This window comes from Ovis aries, chromosome 2, assembly GCF_016772045.2.
Source record: "Ovis aries strain OAR_USU_Benz2616 breed Rambouillet chromosome 2, ARS-UI_Ramb_v3.0, whole genome shotgun sequence".
Classification (NCBI taxonomy): domain Eukaryota; kingdom Metazoa; phylum Chordata; class Mammalia; order Artiodactyla; family Bovidae; genus Ovis; species Ovis aries.
Window position 1 is genome coordinate 105,942,596 of NC_056055.1, and position 17,827 is coordinate 105,960,422.

A 17,827-nucleotide genomic window follows, 5' to 3' on the forward strand; every position below is an offset into this window, starting at 1 on the left:
ACTGATCTCAGAGTGTGGGGTCATTGTCCTTTCTCTTTCAGCAGCCCCTCGCCATAGACAGAACCATCAAGAACTGTGAAGAGTCTGAGATTTTACCTTGGTTGTTGTTGTGGTTGTTCAGTCGCTTAGTTGTGTTCAGCTCTTTGCGACCCATGGACTGCAGCATGCCAGGCTTCCCTGTCCTTCACCATCTCCTGGAGCTTGCTCAAACTCATGTCTATTGAGTCAGTGATGCCATCCAACCATCTTGTCCTCTGTTGTCCCCTTCTCCTCCTGCCTTCAATCTTGCCCAACGTCAGGGTCTTTTCTAATGAGTTGGTTCGTCACATCAGGTGGCCAAACTATTAGAGCTTCAACTTCAGCGTCAGTCCTTCCAATGAATATTCAGGACTGATCTCCTTTAGGATGGATTGGTTTGATCTCCTTGCAGTCTAAATGACTCTCAAGAATCTTCTCCAACACCACAGTTCAAAAACATCAATTCTTTGCTGCTCAGCCTTCTTTATGGTCCAACTCTCACATCCATACATGACTACTGGAAAAACCATAGCTTTGACCAGATGGACCTTTGTTGGCAATGTACGTCTCTGCTTTTTAATATGTTATCAAAGTTGGTCATAGCTTTTCTTCCAAGGAGCAAGCATCTTTTAACTTCATGGCTGCAGTCACCATCTTCAGTGATTTTGGAGTTTGAGAGCCACCTTCTGCAGTGAAGAGTTTGAGATTTTACCCTACCTACTGGTTAACCAAGGAAGGGGACCAGAATATGTGACCCTAAAACATACTACTTTTGCATAACGATTATTTTGAGTTGATGGCAATTGAGGAACATTGGACACAGGGAAAACTCTAAAGAAGGAAATTTATTTTTATAGAGAAAATTTAAATTTGTAAAGGTGTCTCCTCTTCCTGTGCCAGGAAGAGGAACTCTTCATCCTAGGAACACAATACCTGAGATGACTCTAGATTCTTATCAGCCATTCTTTCCAATGTGAAGAAATTCTTGCAAGGCTCTTGGCAGGTGAAATGGTACATTCTACTTCTAACCAATTAGCTTTAAGATTTTTAGTTCAAAAAATTATTTACAAAATCAGGAAAATATTCTTATCTTTATAGTCTCAATTTATTGATGCTATTTCATGATGTCAATGTATCATATGTAGATTATATTGAGGTGCTATCATTTATCTTGGCACTTCATAATGCTAAACACAATGGCTAGCTATGTAGTATTAAAACTCAATTGTTTAAAATAAAATAAAAATTGATTCATGAAGTTATTTGAACTACTACCATATTCTAGGACACCAGCTTTTGCTACTTTTTTTCTATTTTTTGGTGAGGGACCAACACTAATCCTCAGAGCTCCTTGAGACCAATTAAATGTGTCTGTGATTGGCTAGCCAAGGTTAGTAAAACATCCACTTGAAATGAAAATTTATTAGCAGCATAGTTGTAATAGCTTGCCTAACTCGCTATAGACTATCATACACATTGAATATGATTTTAAAACAGAAAATCAATTGAACCTCTCATGACTCTAAAGTATATTCAGAGGGTAAGGCAATATACCCTGTTGAAAGCAGCAAGAAATCAGGTCATCTTCCTTACGTTTCCACTCAGAGGTGGGTAAAATTTAATTACTATTCCATACATGAAAGTCAGTGTAATGTAGGTAAGAATATGGCCTTTGGAGTCAGACAGGCATAGGACTGAGTCACATCTGCTCTTTGCTGTTTGGCCATAAACAAGTTACATAATTTTTCTGTTAAAAAACAGAATTCAACTGAATAAAATTTGAAGATTTTTTTTGACTTTATTCAATGATTCATGAATGGGGCAGAATCCAATCTGGCTGATAGAAAGGGGTGCCAAGGAGCTTTCTAAAGTGAAGGACGTTCACGGGCAGAATGGAGTGGCAACAAGGAAGATAACAGGCCAAAAGCAGGTTGGTTATTGCAATATTACTTTCCTTTGGAGGCTGGAGGTGATCTGTCAGGTGGATTAACTAGTGATTCCTTAATCAGGTGATTCCTGATTTTCTGGTTTAAGATTCCATTACAAGCAGAAACTGTAGTTAGCTTAAATCTTAAGTTGGTGACATAGGGTTTAGCACAGGTAACTCCATTTTGGATCTATCATCTTGTTTTTAAAATCATTAAGTGTCAATTTCTTCTTCTATATTACATACATAAAATTGGCAACTCCTTTATCAGTTCTTGATAGAATTACAGGAGAGATAATGTGAAATTATACCTCAGTACCTGAGTACATACACAATTAATGTTTGCTTTTTAAAAAATAGTTTATTGTGTATGTGTTAAGACTATGAAGCTTCCCATCATAATGCAAATATCCTAATTTTACATTCAGTTCAGTTAAGTTCATTTGCTCAGTTGTGTCTGACTCTTTGTGACCCATGGACTACAACACACCAGGCTTCCCTATCCATCACCAACTCCCGGAGCTTTCTCAAACTCATGTCATATCCTCTGTTGGCCCCTTATCCTCCTGCCTTCAATCTTTACCAGCATCAGGGTCTTTTCAATGAGTCAGTTCTTCACATCAGGTGGCCAAAGGATTGGAGATTCAGCTTTAGCATGCGTCCTTCCAATGAGTATTCAGGACTGAATTCCTTTAGGATGGGCTAGTTGGATCTCCTTGCAGTCCAAGAGACTCTCAAGAGTCTTCTCCAACACCACAGTTCAAAAGCATCAATTCTTAGGTGCTCAGCTTTCTTTATAGTTCAAGTCTCACATCTATACTTGACTACTGGAAAAACCATAGCTTTGACTAGATGGACCTTCATTGGCAAAGTAGTGTCTCTGCTTTTTAATATGCTGTCTAAGTTGGTCATAGCTTTTCTTCCAAGGAGCAAGTGTCTTTTAATTTCATGGCTGCAGTCACCATCTCCAGTGATTTTGGAGCCTAAGAATATAAAAGACTGTCACTGTTTCCATTGTTTCCCCTTCTATTTGCCATGAAATGATGGGACTAGATGCCATGATCTAAGTTCTTTGAATGTTGAGTTTTAAGCCAACTTTTTCACTCTTCTCTTTACTTTCATCAAGAGGCTTTTTAGTTCCTCTTCACTTTCTGCCATAAGGGTGGTGTCATCTACCTATCTGAAGTTATTGATATTTCTCCTGGCAATCTTGATTTCAGCTTGTGCTTCATTCAGCCTGGCATTTGCATTTCTCATGATGCACTTTGCATGTATGTATATAAATTAAATATATGTATATACAAATGTATATATGTATATACATGTATGTATATAGGTTAAATAAACAAGGTGACAATATACAGCCTTGAAAGACTCCTTTCCCAATTTGGAATCAGTCTGTTGTTCCATGTCCAGTTCTAACTGTAGCTTCTTGACCTGCATACAGATTTCTCAGGAGGCAGGTAATGTGGTCTAGCATTCACATCTCTTGAAGAATTTTCCGCAGTTTGTTGTCCACACTGTCAAAGACTTTGGATAGTCAATAAAGCAGAAATAGATCTTTTTCTGGAACTCTCTTGCTTTTATAATGATCCAGTGGATGTTGGCAATTTGATCTCTAGTTCCTCTACCTTTTCTAAATCCAGTTTGAACATCTGGAAGTTCATGGTTCACGTACTGTTGAAGCCCGGCTTGGAGAATTTTGAGCATTACTTTGTTAGTGTGTGAGATGAGTGCAGTTGTGTGGTAGTTTGAGCATTCTTTGGCATTGCCCTTCTTTAGGATTGGAATGAAGACTGACTTTTCCAGTCTTGTGGCCACTGCTGAGTTTTCCAAATTTGCTGACATATTGAGTGCAGCACTTTCACAGCATCATCTTTGAGGGTGTGAAATAGCTCAGCTGGATGCTTCCTAAGGCCCACTTGACTTCGCATTCCAGGATGTCTGGCTCTAGGTGAGTGATCACACCATTGTGGTTATCTGGGTCATGAAGATCTTTTTTGTACAGTTCTTCTGTATATTCTTGCCACCTCTTCTTAGTATCTTCTGCTTCTGTTAGGTCCATATCATTCCTGTCCTTTATTGTGCCCATCTTTGCATGAAGTGTTCCCTTGGTATCTCTAATTTTCTTGAAGAGAATTTTAGTCTTTCCCATTCTATTGTTTTCCTCTATTTCTTTGCATTGATCAGTGAGGAAATCATTCTTATTTCTTCTTGCTATTCTCTGAAACTCTACATTCAAATGGGTATATCTTTCCTTTTCTCCTTTGCATTTAGTTTTTCTTCTTTTCTCATCTATTTGTAAGGCCTTCTTTAGACAACCATTTTGCCTTTCTTTTTCTTGTGGATGGTCTTGATCACTGCCTCCTGTACAATGTCATGAACCTCTGTCCTTAGTTCATCAGGCACTCTACCAGATCTAATTCCTTAAATCTGTCACTTCCACTGTACAATTGTTAGGGATTTGATTTAGGTCATCCTTGAATGGTCTAGTGGTTTTCCCTACTTTCTTTAAGTTTCAGTTTGGCAATAAGGAGTTCACGATCTGAGCCAAAGTCAGCTGCCGGTCTTGTTTTTCTGACTATATAGAACTCCTCCACTTTGACTGCAAAGAATATAATCAATCTGATTTCAGTATTAACCATCTGGTGATGTCCATGTATAGAGTCTTTTCTTGTGTTGTTGGAAGAGGGAGTTTGCTATGGCCAGTGAATTCTTTTGGCAAAACTCTGTTAGCCTTTGCCCAGCTTCATTTTGTACTCCAGGCACAAACTTGCCTGTTATTCCAGGTACCTCTTGACTTCCTACTTTTGCATTCCAGTCCCCTATGACGAAAAGAATATCTTTTTTGGGTGTTAGTTTTAGGTGGTCTTGTAGGTCTCCACAGAACCATTCAGCTTCAGCTTCTTCAGCATTACTGGTTGGGGAATAGACTTGGATTACTGTGATATAGAATGGTTTTCTTTGGAAATGAACAGAGATGATTCTGTCATTTTTGAGACTGCATACAAGTACTGCATTTTGGACTCTTTTGTTGACTATGATGGCTGCTCTATTTCTTCTAAGGGATTATTGTCCACAGTAGTAGATATAATGGTCATCTGAGTTAAATTCGCCCATTCCAGTCCATCTTAGTTCGCTGACTCCTAAAATGTCTACAAGAGACCTAGGTTCAATCCCTGGGTTGGGAAAATCACCTGGAGAAGGGAATGGCAACCCACTCCAGTATTCTTGCCTGGAGAATCCCATGGGCAGAGGTGCCTGTGTGGGCTACAGTCCATGGGGTCACAAAGAGTCAGACACATCTGGGTGACTAACACACATTTATTAATATGCCCTTGTGCTAGGTCACTTTAGTCATGTCTGACTCTTTGCAACGCTGTTGACTGTAGTCCATCAGGCTGCTCTCTCCATGGGTTTCTCCAGGCAAGAATACTGGAGTGGGTTGCTGAGCCCCCCTCCAGGTGATCTTCCTGACCCAGGGATCGAACCTGTGTCTCTTGCATCTCCTGCATTGGCAGGCAGGTTCTTTACCACTAGCGCCACCTAGGAAGTCCATTATAGATTAATATCTTATACTAAAGATTTTGAGGAAAAATTAAAGAAAGCTAAAGATTCATGTTTTAATGTGAGTATAGTTGAAAGGAAAGAAAATAACTTCATTATGTACTGTATATATATAAATATATAACTTATTAGATCTGTTAGATATGTTACTTTATAAATCCTCTATAAGTTACTTTATAAATATAATTCCTATTTTCTTTATATAAGAAACTGTATTCTTTTAGACAGTTTTACAAGAATATAAAATACATAATGTCATAAATTGGAGAGAATCCAATAATAACTATAATATATACCTGTTTTACCCAGAGCAACATTGGAGAAAAAAATGATTGAAAAATAAAAGGCATCATCTTTATTTTTAACCATCAGATCTCATCTCTAAGTTCATAAATGCCCTTTAGCTATTTCTAAATTGAATTCACTCTTGGATAAATGGGAAGATTGAACAATAAGTTTGACTTTAGTGTTCATCTATAAACACAAAATATAATTTTACCTGAAAATGTTTTAAGATTTTGTTAGCCCATAAGTTTTCCAAGAAAGCATGCAGTTTTAATACAACCTATATGCAGGTTGTAAGACTTGGATGAAAAATTATGACTAAGGATCCTGGACCTTAAAGGTAATGCATGATATTCAAGTACTGTTAAAATGATTATCTGTAGAGAGAAATGGTAGATTACTCTAACTATAAAGTCATTGTAAGAAACAATGTCTTCTATAGGATATAGATTAGAGTAAGACACAAGACAACTCACATTACTTACCAACTCACCACAAGAATTTACACAAAGTATGGGGAAAAAAATTCAAGAGCAGTGATCAAAGTGGATCAACTCAACATTTATTTGTGAAACTCTGTGATCAAGTTAAGATAATTTTCACAAGTATGAAAAGCTGACATAGAAAACATAGGTAACCACCAGTGCTCCATTTCTAGGGATGGAGACAGCAAAGAGCAATACTCACAAGACTGGGTTGCTAGAAATTTCATTTTGTGCTACAGGAAAGCTAAGTCACCCAAGCAAAGTGTTTCTATCAGCTTCTTCCTGGAAGAAAAATTACATAGCATGATTGGGATATGAGAAAATTTGGAATAATAATATTAGTTGTAATGTTTCCTGCATTGAGTTGGAGAGAACTTGGCTTTGAGCTCAAGGCAATAGAAAAAAACAATTACTCTAAACACCTATTTTCCCCCTAATTTATATGGCTAAAGAAAGAACAATTACTTGTTTTGTATTTTTATATTCTCTTGTGTACAGAAAATCCTTAGAGATAGGTGGTTTTTGTTGTTGTTGTTGTTTGTTTGGTTGGTTGGTTTCCTGATTTCTCTCTTGAAGGGACAAATAAGATTAATTACTTACTGAAGGAAACCTTTATTTCTTAGATGTCATTTGACAATTAGAAAAGATTAAAAGCAAGCGAAGTAAAATTTCTGTGGCCCTGCATGTTCTTATTTATTCTTCAGGAAATCCAGTCTCCCCCTAGATAATCTCGGGACGTTCCTGGAATTGTCATACCCACTGCTCCAAGAAATGAGTCGTCTCCATAGCTACTGCATGCATTTCAGCACTTTCCGCTTTCTTCTTTTGCTCACTGAGTATCTCAGCTCTTGCTCTTCCCCAGATGTCGACTGTGCTACCAACACCCACCGGAGACACGGCTGCTCCTGCTGCTGCTACAGAGTCACAACGGGGCCCAGGAGCTGGCCTTCGTGCTGACCTTTGCACCGGCTACTGGTGACTGACAGTGTTGATGAGCACAGCCTAGCCCAGGAGTACTCCCAAATTTGCCATCTTTCACCTTTATCTTCACTAATCAGCATAAATGTTGTCTCTGATCTGAGTGCTCAGATTTTTGTGTCCCACATTATAGAAAAATATCTATTTCCCTTCTCTCTGTCCTAGTCTGTCTCTTTTTTTTCATTGTCTTCCTTGCATGTTAGGACACAGGAAAATGCAGGTGAAAAGTCAAGGAGGGTATTTACCTCTTGGATCTTACCTTAGGGGAGGAGAGACAGAGAATACATACATACATACATACATACATACATACATAATCATTACCTGTGAAGTAAATAAAGTTGTTTATGTGATAGAAAATTACAGGAATAGTGTCTGCTTTACATAGTCAGGAAAGCCTTCCCTGAGACATGAAGGACAAGAGAAGTTAATAATGCAGAGAGTAAATATTCCATTTAGAGGCAATGATAAATTTAAATTCTTTAGGCAATAGAGAGCTAAGTCTATTTATGTATACTGAAGAACTAAAATGACACTAATCTATCACAGAATCTACATGACTTGACTTGACTTTAAAATAAGTTTTTTTCTCCCCTTGGTATTCACTTACACATGTACGTAGGCCCTACTGCCTTCTTGAAATGTCCTAAATATATTTACATCTTATAGTGAATATGATTTATTCTCAAGTGAAGTCTTCTCTACAGGCCAAAATATGCAGTAATTAAAAAGTCAAGAAATTCCCAAGATATGGAAATCCCCAAAACCTAAGATCAGGTCAGGCTTTTAAAATTCTTTAAAACTATAACAAACTTCAGGTTTCTTGTGCAGCCTGTCACTTAATCTCAACAATAAGTGAAAAGTTGAGCAAACTGAAAAATCAACAGCTCTTCTTAAATTCTTAAGAGAAAAGTGAAGTCACAGGGCAAGCCAGTGCCATCAAACTGAATAGACTAATAGGCAACTACAGAGGATCACAACGTACTCGAGCAGAAACCCACCAGCAGACACCATCACAGGAACCAGGGCCCGGGAAGGGAAACCTGAATTTGCTCAATGATGAACTGATGGAGACTCTGTGTAGAAAAGTCTGAGACAGAGAAACCTCAGAGGACCCAGAGTCATTGGCAGGGTCTCACACTTCTGTGAAGCTTACAACCTGCAGCTCTACCAGGTTCTTAGGGTGAATATCAGAGAAAAATCCTCTCCTGCTTTCAGCAGGGTGATGGGGAAAGAACCTTTTTGAAATACACCACAGCATTCTATACTTCTTATCAAGGTCTGTTCTCAGGAGACACTACTTAAGTATAGCCTAACTTAAGCTGCTTGGGTTTTATCAGAACCTAATTGATCTGAGGGAGGAGAGATATCCAGCTCCAGACCATTCTAGCCATCTTGTACCACCTCAAGGGTGAGTAAAGAAAAAAAGTGAGAAGCACTGGTGAAGTTCACCATCCACAGGCACAGGCTCATTAAAAGACTGAGAATGAGAACTAAGCATACAACTGAGATGTGTCCCCAGCTCATGACATTACTAGAGTTTTGTGCACAAGTAGTTCCACTATTGCAACTGAATTCGTTGTCATAATTGGAGAGTTCAGCAGACTTCTATCAGGAAATAGTGTCAGCAGGGAGAAAGTCAGCAAGAGCATAATTGAACTAACACCCCCATGAGTCAACTGTATATAGTGGATTCTATAGCCTACTTCATTTAACTTAAGCAAAATACACGTTTTTTTTTTTTTTTAAGTTCACGTGAAGCAGTCCTCAAGACAGACCACATTCTGGGCCATAAGACACTTCTTAACAAACTTAAACATAATAAAAACTGCATATCTCTTCTCATTGTTGTTGTTTCATCCTTAAGTCATGTACGACTCCTTTACGACACCATGGAATGTAGCTCACCAGGTCTCTCTATTCATGGGATTTCCCAGGGAAGAATACTGAAGTGGGTCACCATTTTCTTCTCGAGGATCTTCCCAATCCAGGGAGCAAATCTGGGTCTCCTGCATTGGCAGGCAGATTCTTTACCACTGAGTCATCTGGGAAGCCCTATTTCTTCTCATACCACAATGGAATTTAAAATAGAAATCAATAACAGAAAGATAATAGGAATGTCCCATGATACACGAAGATGAAACAACATACTTCTAAATAGCCCATGGGTCAAAAAGAAATCTTAGGAGGAATTAAAACCATTTTGAACTCAATGAAAATAAAAGCACAATTTATCAGAATTGGTGGAACACAACAGAAGTGATGTTTATGGGGAAAGTTAGAGCACTGAATGAATATATTAGGAAAAAAAGGTCTAAAAGGTCTATTCCTAAAGATTCCACTTTAGGAAACTAGTGAAAGAAGAGCAAATTCAATTCAAAGTAAACAAAACAGATGCAATAATAAAAATTAGAGAAGAAAATCAATGGAATTGAAAGAGTAGGTGAATGAATAGATAAACTATGGTATATCCAGGTGATGAAATATTGTTTGCTTCTAAAAAGAAATAAGTTATTAAGCCATGGAAAGACATGGAGGAAGCCTAAATGTGTATTAATAAGCAAAAGAAGTCATTCTGAAGAGGCTACATACTGCATGATGTGTGAAATTCTGGAAAGGCAAAACTAGAGACAAGAAGAGGTCAGTGTTGCCAGGATTTGGAGGCAAGAAGGGAAGAATGAATAGGCAGAGCATAGTTGATTTTTAGGGCAGTGAAGCTATTCCGTATAATATTATAATAGTGGATACTTGTCCTTAAGACATTTGTCCAAGTCCATACAATGTAATACCCCAACAGTAAACCTTAATGTAGGGACTTCCCTTAGTGGTCCAGTGGTTAAGACTTTGCCTTCTAATGCAGAGGGTATCTGTTCAATCCCTGGTCAGGTAGCTAATATCCCACATGGCTCACAGCCAAAAAGCAAAAACATAAAACAGGAGCGTTATTGTAACAAATTCAGTTGATCCACATCAAAAAAATATTAAAAACTTTTAAGGTAAACTTTGGACTTTGGGTGACAACAATTCTTAATGTGGGCTCAATTATAACAAGTATACTAGTCTGGGAATGTTGATGATGGGGAGGCTATGCACTTGTACGGGCAGGAGGTAAATGGAAAATCTCTGTGCTTTCTGCTCATTTTTGCTGTGAACATAAAGCTATTAAAAATAAACTCTATTAAATACAAACAAAGTCTATTGAATAAAAACAAATTAAGTCTATTAAATAAAAAAAGAGAGCCATAAGTACTTATATTTGCTCGACATCAAACTAATTTAAGATATCAGGGTCAATGTATTATATACAACAAATCTGAAAAACATTATGCTAATGAAAGAAATTAGTCACAAAAGCACACATCTTATATTATTTCATTTATATGAAATGTCTAGAATAGACCATTTTATGGAGGCAGAAAGTAGATTTGTGGCTCCCAAGGGCAGAAGACTGGGGAAAATGGGAAATGACTATTAATAGGTATGGATTTTTGTTTTGTTTTAGGTGGTTAAAATGTTCCAAAATTGGATTGTGGAAATGGTTGCATAGTTACATAAATACACTTATAAACCACTGAAATACACATAGAAGAATGTGCATTTTAAAGGGTATGTAATTTTAAAGGATGAATTTGTAAAATATGAATTATATTTCAGTAAATTATATTTACTTTACAATAAATTATATTTTAATAAAGCTATTTTTAAAAATATCAATAAAATGAAAATACCTTTAAACATTAAAACATTTTTAAGTAGATAAAATAAAATAGTAGCATAGATTTACAAACTTTTCAGTTAATAACTAGGCTCCTCTGTCCATGGAATTCTCCAGGCAAAAATACCAGAGTGGGTAGCTAATTTCCTTCTCCCTCTCAATCCAGGGATTGAACCTGGGTCTCCTGCACTGCAGATAGTCTCCTGCACTCTTCATCTTTACCATCTGAGCCACCAGGGAAGACCTTTTAAGTAGATAAAATCAAATAATAATATAGATTTACAAAAGTTTCTGTTAATAAGTATGGAAGTTTCAAGAGAAATTCTAAAGAAGTCAGAATTATTTGGAGAAACTGAAGAGTAAAGGAAAATATATAAAACATTATAACTTTAGTTTTATAATAAGTAACAAAAGGACTTTGCCCAAGATAACACAGAGGTTAAGTGACGGTCCTGGGACCTGAGTATCCATTGCTAAAAATCTTTTTTTGATCTTGAAGTTTCCTTAAAATTCCAGTGTCTCAGCAAGTAAATATCTTTTTCATATTAAATCATATTCTTAGGGGACTTCCCTGGAGGTCCAGTAGTTAAGACTTCATGCTTCCACCACAGGGGGCTTGGGTTCAGTCCCTGGTGGGTGGGTAAGATTCCAAATGCCATGCAGCAAGGCCAAAATGTGTAAAAAAAAAAAAAAAATCATATTTCTAGAAAACAAACAATAAAAAAATCTATAAGGTGTTAAAAATAAATCCTTTTAAAATATTTACACCTCTCACAAATTTCCTCCAGGGCATAAGAAAGGGAAAATGCATATATTAAGTATTTTAAATAATTAACATTTCAAAAATGTCCAGAAAATGACTAATAAAAATTCTTTGCACACAAATAGAATACTAACTATTATGATCATAGATCTAAACTGCAAGTGTGAAACAATTGTTTGGTTTTGTGGCATCAAAGCTCTGTTTCATTTGTTTTGGGCACCTAATTTAGGAACATCTGTTAAAATAGAATCTGTTCAATAAGAAAAATATCCTTTGATATGAGAATAGGCTGAATTGATATTTAGACCATTTATTAGTTCTGTTACTACTAAGTGAAGGCAAATCAGTCACCCTAGCTAAAATTCCAAATTACAAAAAAGATGCTATATAACTGTTAATAAAAACATATTTTGCTCATTCATTCATTTAAAATATTTGTTTACAGCCTCTATTCTGTGTCAGGTACATCAGTAAGTTTCAAAGCTGTGATGTAGACCAAAAAATATATTGAATATTTCCTTAAAGAGACTCGCAATTCAGCTGAAGAAGCAAGCAAGTAAATAAAAACTTGAAATACTTATGATAAATTCTATAGTAGGTTTAATTTACCAATTTCATTAAAAATGGTATAATGTTTTAATTTTAGCATAATATTTTCTGCAGCATATTTGGTGATATTTATTATATTCAAAAAAGCATACTGCTTTATTTGTTAAACTCAGAAATTTTATCAAATCTTGCCAAACTCGATTAATGATATGTTTTACTTCTTACATTTGCTGATAATTGATTATAAAGGCACATTTCCTTATACAGAAAAACCCTTGTCTTCTTCCTATAAACTCCACTTGGTTATAAAGAACTTTTTCCTTGGATAAATTAATGAGATCTTTATTTTTCTAATAGTTTATTTAGGTTTTTGCATTAGAATCTGAAAGCTCATAGTGTTTTTCTTCCTTGATTTTAAACTTATTTCTTGGTTTTAAGCTTATTAATCCCAGAATCAAGATTGCTGGGAGAATATCAATAACCTCAGATATTCAGAGGATACCACCATTATGGCAGAAAGTGAAGAAGAACTAAAGAGCCTCTTGATGAAAGTGAAAGAGGATAGTGAAAAGTTGGCTTAAAACTCAACATTCAAAAAACTAAGATCATGGCATCTGGTCCCATCACTTCATGGCAAATAGAAGGGGAAACAATGGAAACAGTGACAGTCTATTTTCTTGGGTTCCAAAATCACTGGAGATGGTGACTGCAGTCATGAAATTAAAAGACACTTGCTCCTTGGAAGAAAAGCTATGACCAACTTAGACAGCATATGAAAAAGCAGAGACATTACTTTGCCAACAAAGGTCCATCTAGTCAAAGCTATGGTTTTTCCAGTAGTCATGTATGGACATGAGAGTTGGTTGGACTATAAGGAAAGCTGAGCACCGAAGAATTAATGCTTTTGAACTGTGGTAGGAGGAGACTCTTGAGAATCCCTTGGGCTGCAAGGAGATCCAACCAGTCCATCCTAAAGGAAATCAGTCCTGAATAGTAATTGGAAAGACTGATGCTGAAGCTGAAACTCCAATACTTTGACCACCTGATGTGAAGAACTGACTCATTGGAGAAGACCCTGATACTGGGCAAGACTGAAGGCAGGAGGAAAAGTGGATGACATAGGATGAGATGGTTGGATGGCATCACCAACTCAATGGACATGAGTTTGAGCAAGCTCCGGGAGTTGGTGATGGACATGGAAGGCTTGTGTGCTGCAGTCCATGGGGTCACAAGGAGGCGGACATGAATGAAGTGAAACTTACTAATTATAGCAGAGTATGCCTAACTGTATTTTCTTTAGAAATCTGCCTCAAACTTAGACTCATCAATTTGATAATTTGGTGATAATTTGATTATTTATTCAACTCAGTTGGAATTTCCTTCATATATTTGTTACTTTCTTAAACTCTGTCATTTTTTTTTGTGGAAGTCCTTTTCCCCCTTAATTTTGGTCTTCCCTGGTGGCTCAGATGGTAAAAATTTGCCTGCATTAGGGGACCTGGGTTTGATCCCTGGGCCAGGAAGATCCCCTGGAGAAGGGAATGGCCACCCACTCCAGTATTCTTTCCTGGAGAATTCCATGGATATAGCAGCCTCAAAATGAAGAATTGTTTAGTTTTTTTCCATTATAATTTATGCCTGTTTACATTATTTGTCTGTGTTTGAAACATTTCTTTACAAGATCTTTTGTATCTATAAATGGGTTCACAGTTTAAGTATAATTCTATCAGTTTACCTACTGAAGTATTTAGTTGGAAAGTCATGTGATTTTAGTTCCAGAAACAGTTTGTGATTGGGATACACTTGAGTTTCCTTAAGTGTTTTGTTATTTGTTTGTTCAAGTGGCTTTCTCTCTCTTGCAGCAGCTCTACTTTGTTGGAATGAAATGTGTTTGTACTGACTGGATCTTCCTCTCTCTGGCTGTTAGAACCCCTTAGATAGTTTGTGTTTTCTATATTAGCCCTCAGATCTGGTGGAAGTAAACAAGTGGAGACAGTCTGATGAGCTTTACAACACTGAGCTAGTTGTGTGGCGCAGAAGGGCTGCAGGTCCCCTGCTGAGGACCAATAGCGGGATGAAGCTTTCCTGTTCCCAGAACTATAAACATATTCTCAACTTCAGGAGCAGAGGACCTAGTCTGGCTCCTCCCCTCGTCCTCAAGGTCACACTTACTGGACAAATTTCCAGCCATGTCAAAATTTCCTCTGAGAATCTCTGTACTAGGATTTTCCAAGACTGTGGCTAACTTTACTCTCTATCTCAAGCCTGGTGTGTTGCAATCCATGGGGTTGCAAATAGTCGGACATGACTGAACAACAACAACAACAACAACAACAACAACAACAAATCCCTTGCTTTGTAGAAACAAAGGAAGAAAGACTCTGTACCAGTTCTCTCCATCAAGATCTCCTCCAAGACTAAACCTTCATCTGTTCCACCATATAAACCAATTTCAACAGCAATTTGACTTGGAAAAGAGAAGTAGTCAGAAATTTGGAGAAAAGGTATAGGGAGTCACATTATTAGTTTGGTAGGGCTGTCATAAAAACATGATACAAATGGGGTGGCTTAAACAACCAGAATTTATAGTCTTACAGTTCTGGAGGGTAGGATTCCAGCATCAAGGTGTGAGCAGAGTTGGTTCTTTCTGAGGGCTGACAGAGAAGGATTGGTTCCAGGCTTCTCTCCTTGAATTGTTAGATCGTCATCTTCTCCTTGTGTCTCTTTACATCATCTTCCTTCTAAATGAGTCTAATCTCTGTGTCCAGATTTCTCCTTTCTAAAAGGACATCAGTCATATTGGATTAGAATCCTAAATGATTTGTTGTGACTTGATCATCTCTATAAAGACCCTATCTCCAATTAAGGTCACATTTTGAGGTGCTAGGGCTTAGAACTTCAACTATACCTCTCTTTAGGGGATTTAGTTCAGTCCACAATGGCCATGTTTAAGTCAGTTGTCTGTCCCTGATATTCTACTGAAGATATTAGTTAAGCTCTAGATTGGTGATGACCTCAGAAGCCGTTAAGGAGGGCAAGTTTCAGCATGAAATTCTGGAGATAGATAGAATAACAAAAGTTCTAGTCCAAAGGACCTGAGGGGATCGTGAAAACCATAAGATCATTACCATAAGAAAGTCTAAAATTTCATGTACATCCTATGTGTTACCAGTTGAAAAATAAATGAGCATTTATAAAAAAGTGACAGGCTCCAAAATCACTGCAAATGGTGCCTGCAGCCATGAAATTAAAAGACACTTGCTCCTTGGAAGAAAAGCTATGACCAACTTAGACTGCATATGAAAAAGCAGAGACATTACTTTGCCAACAAACGTTCATCTAGTCAAAGCAATGATTTTGCAGTAGTCACATATGGATGTGAGAGCTGGACCATAAAGAAGGCTGAGTGCTGAAGAATGATGGTTTTTGAACTGTGGTGTTGGAGAAGACTCGAGAGTCCGTTGGAGTGCAAGGAGATCAAACCAGTCCATCCTAAAGGAAATCAGTCCTGAATATTCATTGGAAACACTGATGCTGAATCTGAAACCCCAATACTTTGGCCACATGATGCAAAGAACTGACTCATTGGAAAAGACCCTGATGGCTGGGAAACACTGAAGGCAGGAGGAGAAGGGGACGACAGAGGATGAGATGGTTGGGTGGCATCACCAACTTGATGGACATGAGTCTGAGAAAGCTCTGGGTGTTGGTGATGGACAGGGGGAAGTCTGGCGTGCTACAGTCCAAGGGGTCGCAAAGAGTCGGACACGACTGAGCGACTGAACTGAACTAAACTGAAGGGATTGCTAAAGTTTTCAGTTTTTTCTAGCTTAGAAATTTAACACTATATATGAGTATTCATTTTCAAATTAAGTCAGAATTTTGGAGAAAATATTCTATGGAATTTTTCTGAAAGTAGTGTTGTTACTTCATTTAGAAATAACATATGGTAAAATACTCCAATCTGCAGCTGCCGGCCATAATCCATTTAGCGTATAAGACACATATATAATACTGAGAATGAGTATCAGACTCAAAATTCACCTCAGGTGAAAAATGAAAAGAACAGTCAAGGTTGTGGCATTTGGGGTTTTGTATATTTTAAAGCTCTTCTATTTTTCTTATATTTATATAAGAGGCCTGTGATGAAAAAAATCTACATGATAGGGAAACCTCTGCAGGAGTGCAGATATGAAATGGAGGTTTCATTGGTTGATGTATTAATAAGTGGCGGAGGAGGGCATGGCAACCCACTCCACTATTCATGCCTGGAGAATCCCATGGACAGAGGAACCTGGTGGACTATAGCCTATAGGGTTGCAGAGAGTCAGACACAACAGAAGTGACAGCACATATACACACATGCTAACAAGTGAATGAAGGTATCTCCTGACATTACAACCACATTCCCTGAGTAACAATCTTTAATTTTGTTCATCATTTGATCCAGTATCTACAGTCCTCCATGATACGCCTGAAACCCATTTCCTGCTATTTTCCTTCAGTCATCACTTTTTTCCCTACCAATAATATAAATTGTTTAGAAGTTAGATAAAATCTGAATGTAATTTCTGCCTTAACGTAATAATAGTGTGATATTGGAAAAGCTTCTGAAATTCATGGGAACACATGATTAAAACATGAATAGGATTATGTATACCTTAGAATCTTGGGAGCAGAAATAAGACGGAACGTATCCAATACAGTTAGGCTTCCCAGGTGACTCTGTGGTAGAGAATTTGCTTGCCAGTGCAGGAGATGCAGATTAGATGCAGACCCCCTTCCCTGGGTCAGGAAGATCCTCTGGAGAAGGAAATGGCAACCCACTCCAGGATTCTTGCCTGGAAAATCCTATGGACAGAGGAGCCTGGTGGGCTACTGCCCATGGGGTCGCAGGGAGTCGGTCACAACTTGGCAACTATAAATAACAACATCCAATAGTTAACTGCACAAACTACTAAAATCTTATTCACCCCAATTTTTTCTGCTTCTATGCTTTGAAGTTTTTTCACCCCTCTACAAAGTTTTCCAGTATATTTTTCATATATTCAAATTCTCAAAATGAACAGTGAACTGGTTTCAAAGCTTTGTTAAATATTCCCCACTCTATCCACATTTTCTAATCTCCTCATGCTTTCTATTCTGAAATAATGTTTTTGAATTCCCATCGCTTCTTTCAATACTTATGTTCTATGAGCTACTATGAATATTCATGTATATCTTACACACTATGTGGTATTGTAGTCTCTAAGACCAGATGTTTCCCATTCACATGTGTATCACAGAAAGCTCCTAAAATTGTGCACATTATAAACCTTGTATTGTTAGTGAAGAAACTACTTAAGGAAAATATTTGGAAGTACTTTTACAAGTTGTGTCTACTTCAAACCAAACATTCAGAGAAAGAATGAAATATCAAGGCAGTTCAGTTCAGTGCAGTTCAATCTCTCAGTTGTGTCCAGTTCTTTGTGACCCCATGAACTGCAGCACACCAGGCCTGCCTGTCTATCACCAACTCCTGGAGTTCATTCAAACTCATG